The sequence below is a fragment of the Cibotium barometz genome, chromosome 2 (genome assembly GCF_041138505.1).
Source record: "Cibotium barometz isolate CiBa-2024 chromosome 2, ASM4113850v1, whole genome shotgun sequence".
NCBI classification, from domain to species: Eukaryota; Viridiplantae; Streptophyta; class Polypodiopsida; order Cyatheales; family Cibotiaceae; genus Cibotium; species Cibotium barometz.
In genome coordinates this window covers 33,673,978-33,680,770 of record NC_141047.1, presented here as the reverse complement: position 1 = coordinate 33,680,770, position 6,793 = coordinate 33,673,978, and positions in this window count along the sequence as shown.

The window sequence follows — 6,793 nt, the reverse complement described above, 5'->3', positions numbered from 1 at the left end:
CATCCACATCCATATCCACATCCATACATCTATATCATACATTCACATCTGCGTTCACATTCATACATCCACATCCATACATCCATATCCACATCCATATCTACATTCACACATCCACATTCACATTCACATTCACATACATCCACACTCTTACATCCATATCCTTATCCACATTCCATATCTATATTCATACATCCACATCTACATCCATTTCTACATTCCCATTCATATAACCACATACGCCTTCACATCTATTCTTTTACATCACATCCATTCTCGCCCTATCATCATAACCCATATACATCTTATCCCATCAGATACACTTCTTACCTCATCCCATACACATCTTATCACATCCTAACTCATCTTATCACATCCTAACTCATTCCATATGCATCTTATCACATCCTATCACTTCTCATACACATCTTATCACATCCTATCACTTCCCATATGCATCTTATCACATATTATCACATCTCATACACCTCTTATCACATTCTATCACATCTCATACGCATCTTATTACATCCTATCACTTCTTATATGCATCTTATTAGGCATAAAGACAACTTTAGTAGGAATAACACTTTTATAATAATCCTTTTATGCATTTTACTATGCATAAATTCCAATTTAATGAGAATAATACTTTCGAAATAAAAATAAATTTTTCATATATCTTTCTATGCATAAATTTCCATCTTAATGAAATTAACACTTTTAGAATAAATCTTTTATGCATCTATCTATGCATAAAATCAAAATTGATAAGAATAACTCTTTTGAATTAAAAATAAAATTCTTTATGCATCTTTCTATGCATAAAATCAAAATTGATAAGAATAACTCTTTTGAATTAAAAATAAAATTCTTTATGCATCTTTCTATGCATAAAATCAAAATTGATGAGAATAACACTTTTGGGTTAAAATAATTTCTTTATGCATCTTTCTATGCATAAATCCAATTTAGTAGGAATTACACTTTTAGAATAAAAGAATTTCTCTTATGCATCTAATTTGTGCATAAAATCCAATTATGACAAAAATCTCACTTTTAATATAAAAAAAATCTTTTATGCATATGTTTATGCATATAAATCATTTATGATGAAAATCACTTTTAATATAAAAGAATTTATTTTATGCATCTAATTTATGCATAAAATCCTTTATGATAAAAATCACACTTTTAATATAAAAAAAATTCTTTTATGCATCTACTTATGCATAAAAATTAATTATGATAAAAATCACACTTTTATAAATAAATATTTCTAGTATACATTTTTCTATGTCTAGAATGAAAATAACCCTTTAAGAATACTCATACGATGGGGATTACTCTTTTTAACATAAAATTTAATTACTAGAAATCCTCTTTTTCTTAATTCATCAATTATGCATAACATAAAAAATCAATTTCTCCATGATTACAATGAAATTCTTTCAATTAATCTAGGATGATAATTCCTAGAATGTGGTAGGAAGTCCTCTTTTCATGCTTTGAATGAAATTATTTTGTGTAATTTTTTTAAGAAATTTTACCATAGCTCCGCTGCTATGACTGATAAATCTCAATTATTTTAAAGGATAAAGCTTATCACTAAGGGAATGATTAGAATGATCCCTAATTGGATCATTAACCCATAATGGATTGAATCATCAATATTTATGAAATACATAAACTAAAAGTATAGAAAAAAGCTATTAATTTGGCCTCAAGCATAGATTAATCTTGGATTAAGGAAAAGCTTTATGAAAAGCTTCATTTGGATTGAGAATAGGTCATGAGAATGACCATTCTTTGAGTGAGAGAGAGAAATTACATAAAAACCATTAAAATTAAGCATAAATAAAAATTTATATAATTCTTTACTACCATTCATCAATTAACTTCAATAGCATTCAAAAACCATTCCAATTAAGCTTCTCAAGCTTGAGAGGGGTTGAGAAGAGAGAAACATTGAGAATTTATAGAAAAGATCAAAATTCACCATTTACCTTACAAATTGCTTGATTCTTTGTTCGCGGTAGAGGCCCCCAACCAATCAATTGGTTTGGTGTGCTGATGGAGTCACCAATGGAGATTGAAGAAAGAGGGAAGCTCCAATTTCTTCAATTTGGAGAGAATTTTAGAGAATAGTAAAAACTATCATTATTTCAGCATAATTCTGGTATAGTAAAATTATCCTATTTTTTTACAAAGACTCAGGTTCTATTTATAGGAGAGGGAGGCTCTAACCCAAGACCAACTGATTTCTAGAATTTTTCAAATTTCAGTTTGGTTGAATTTGGACTAGATTTGGACCTAGTTTGGTTCCTTTTTGATTCGGTTTGATCCAAGAGAGAGGAGAGATAAAAATATCACATTATTTTTGAGTTTAAAACTCATTCAAGCATGTGAAATATGCACCTCCTTGAAGGGACTCCCCTTCCTTACATATGTGTCAAAATGGAATGATTATACCCAAAATATCTCATTTTTTTAGTAATACTCATAGTTTTTTACTAATAACCCTTGTACATAGTCAACTCTTCATCTTATGTGAGCATTTACTCATTTTTGGGTATTTTCTTTTACAAATTGGATTTATCTCCTCCCCACACATGGATTGATCTTATTGGCCCATAGGAACCTTAATTTAAAATTTCAAAAAAATCTTGACCCTCAGGATAATGCCTCTTGAATAGATTATACTTGATTTCTAATGAACCTTCTGGAAATCTTTTTGAACTTCTGTTTCAGGGGAACTTATATTAATAAGATGAGAAATTTTTCTATCCAAAAATATTCAAAATCTGAATAATCTCTCTCTAGAACATTTTATCTCTCTAGGCCAAAACAGGCAAAAACAAGATCTTTAATATTTCTGAAGAGGGGATTGATTATAGGGGAAGATATTGGACATCCTGAGAGGCTGGGGAGGAATCTTATAATTTTGAATAATACATTTAACATATATGTGCATGCACACACACACATTATATATATATATATATATATAGATAGATAGATAGGGATAGATGGATAGAGAGAGGGATAGATGGATAGAGAGAGAGAGAGAGAGAGAGAGAGAGAGAGAGAGAGAGAGAGAGAGAGAGAGAGAGAGAGAGAGAGAGAGAGAGAGAGAGAATCTAAAAAAAAATGATGTGCTTGCCCATCGAGCTCGGTATCTATCCCACCAGCATCCATTATCCATCGTTCACACCTGCTTGATGTTCTATCATTGTCTATTTTACTTAGGGTTGATTTTTGAATCAACCTTGATAACCAACCATGTTAAATATCCACACGTTAAGCTTAATGCTAAAATGGGCATTCTTTTGTTGTTCATTCTACTCAAGGTTGAACTTTTCTAGCCTTTTTAGTAGTTTTGGCCCATTTTCAACTTTTTTTTAACAAGTTTTTCAAATAGATGTGAAAAATACTCGAAAAAGATTATTTATACAAGCAACTATGTGGGAAAAAAATAGTTGTTAATGCCATATATACTACTAAAAATATATCTCGCCCTAATAAATTTTTTAAAAAGCATTCTCTCTATTTCTCTCTCACTCCCATTTTTACCTAATTCAATTGGCGGGTCCATCATCTTCGATTCTTTCGAGTATTCAATGACCTGTGAAAATTTCATGGACTTGCCTAGCCTCTTACATTGAATGGAAAATGGATACAAAGCATGTCTACAAAAGGCAAGCGCAAGCATGAGTGTGAGGGGGATGTGAGTGCAAGTTGAGTGAGTGTTAAAATTTACTTTAGACTTCTAATTATTATATATACAATTCACTACATGTGATCCAATCTAAGATTTAAGAAGCCCATGATTTAACCATCATTTGCATAATATTTATCAAAATATGGTGATGCTTATATTTAAAATATTTAAGACGCCCATGATTTTAACCATCATTTGCATAATATTTATTAAAATATGGTCATGCTTATAGTTAAAATATTTAAAATGGGTCCAAAAAATCTCTTGATTATGTCAAAACTTTAAAATTTAATAGCTAAAAATCAAACCTTGAGCTTATCCATAAAGAAATACCAAGACTCTAAGTTATGTGCTTCCTCAAAAAAACTATATCATTGTGTTAAGTCTGGCCATGTTAGGAAGCGATAATCGCATGGGCATGCATGCTTGTGTCCAAAAAAACATGCCTATATTAAATTAATGATGCTTTCTCAAAAACCATTTATCTAGTCATATTGTGTCATGCCATGTCTAATCTTCTCTTTCTTCACCCTCTTCTCCTCTCTTCCCTCTTTCTTGAATGTTTAGGCACATCATGGTGATCAGCTTTAATGAAGATTGCAAGTTTGACCATCTTGAGTAGTAGTTGTTCCATCCATTGGAGGAAGATCTACATCAGTGTGATAACAAATGTGAGAAGCATGGCATCGAGTAGCTCTTTGCATATAAGGGTGAAACTCTTAAGCTTGGCTCGAACCTAGTGATTTGGTAAGTCCCCCACATGACCCTTGATCCCACAAGGATTAACATGTATGGCACTACTATTGAGGAGTGTGTCTTATCACTTTTGATTGATGAGCTTCTCACTCTTCGATTCCAATAGAGTCTAGCATTGCTCGATGTTGAGTATAAAAATTTAGATTTGGAAGTTGTTTGTCTATACTTTAATTTTATGTGTTGTTTTTGGTATTTATGCTTTGTTTAGTGTTTAGAGTTGATTTAAAGTAATAAAAAGCTAAAACAAATTCAATGAAATTGATGCATGAGGTGGCCATGTTTCTTTAGGGGACTTATATTAAGATATCAGGCTCAAGTAGTGCTATTGAGATTGATGACCCACAAGGGCGATAGCTTCTGCACTTATGGCGCATGGTTGGTGAGATTATGATTGATATGCTGCCAGTGGAATGACAGGCTATTTGATTAGCCATATTTGGATTACTAGAGTATGGCATAGTTATAGCGCTAGCTCATATAGTCCGGTTCACACTATGGACCGAATATTGTAAGTTATATAGTAGGAGATTACTTTCCCATATAGTATGTACTCTTATCTCTTCAAGTTGTGGAAAAGAGAAAAAGATAGAAGAAAATTTAACCATCCATCTCTCTCTTATGTCTCTCTCTCTCTCTCTCTCTCTCTCTCTCTCTTGTGTGTGTGTGTGTGTGTTTTCTTGCAAGGAACTTAAGCTCTCCCTTTGCCCCATATTCTCTTTATAGTATTAGAGCTCTAGTTCATGTGAGAGCCAAGGAGGCAGAGGTAAGAACAAGGCAATTAAGGAAGCGATACATGGGTAAGGGTATTTCCATCTCTTTTCCTTTTTAATTTTGGAGCAACACCTTTGGTAGTTGTGAGAGCTAGAGGTAGGATGAGGAAGTCGCCTTAGATTGAGGAATCCTCTTGGGTAAAGGAAGAAGACTATATTGTGTACAATTAACTTTGTTCATTGATATTTTTGTTAACTTTGTTAACTGATATTTTTGCATATTTTAATATGATTTGGGCATGTTTCGGGCCCTATTTTGGCTCTATGAGTTTTCTATAGGCACTCTATGAAATATTAGTTTTGATTATGTATGCTCAATTTCTTGTTTGGTGCAAAGATGTAGCAGAAATTTGGTTGCAAGATAGTTTGTGCAAAGAAACTAAGTCTTATAGGTGTTGGTAGATGTATGTTTATGTGATTCGTTCACATATAGTTGTTGTATAATAGGTTTACAATATCGTAGTGTCGTAAGTGATTGGTTCACATATAGTTGTTGTACAAAAGCTTTACAGTATCGTAGTGCTGTAAGTGTAGAAGTTTTGCAAGTGTAGAAGTTTTTGGAAAGCACCATTTGGTAACTGCTCTACAGGTAATCATGTCTGATAGTCTATGCTAGATTTTGAGTGAAAAGCTAGATAAGAATAACTTCTAGGCATAGAAGTTCAGGATTACCAATTTCCTTATGGGAAAAGGATATTAGGAGTTCATCAAAGGCGATGAAAGGGAGCCGACGATTGTTGAAGGAAATCTGCCCCACTATATAGGTATAGGTAGATAAAGCATGGAATAAAAGAGTCAAAAAGGTGTTATATTGGTTTGTCTATTAGTGTGTGACATATTTTATGATTGTGCATATACAAGATGCACAAATGCCTAAGGAGGCTTGGGATACCTTGTAGGAGCTACATAATGTGACCAGAGGAAAGCTGAGCATAAATGATTACTTAGTGAAGGTTAAAGGGCTTGCAGATGCCCTTGCTCATATATTAGATCAATAATAGATGATGATAATATGGTTTTGGTGACATTGAATGGTCTTAGTAATAAGGAATACAACTAGTTTCAAGCCTCCATTAGAGTTCAAGAGAATGTACCTAATTTTCAGAAACTGATTGCTCTTATCATCTGTGAGAGGAGATAAATATTGGGGGAGGTTCATCCTCCAAAAATTCAAATGAGTAGGCCTTCTACTTAGATATAGGTAGAGGTAGAGAGATATCGTCATCTAGAGGCCAAGGTGGAGGCGCTTAGAAATAAAAACACGAGCAGTAACAACAATAGGAATCAAATGTATAGACAAGTGAAAGAGGCCACTGTAGAGGCAAGGGGAGCCAAAAAGGCTAAGTTTCTTGGCAAATAAATCAAAATGCAAATAGCATAGAGTGTTGTTACTATAGCAAACCAGGGCACATGGCAAAGGAGTACTATAAAAAGCAAAACGATATCAAAAGTGAAAAGTCGCAAGACAGCAATGCAACTATGCATCATCAAGTAAACAGGGTGGTGGTGGTTATAGAAGCGAGTAGCTATATTTGTGATGAAACAT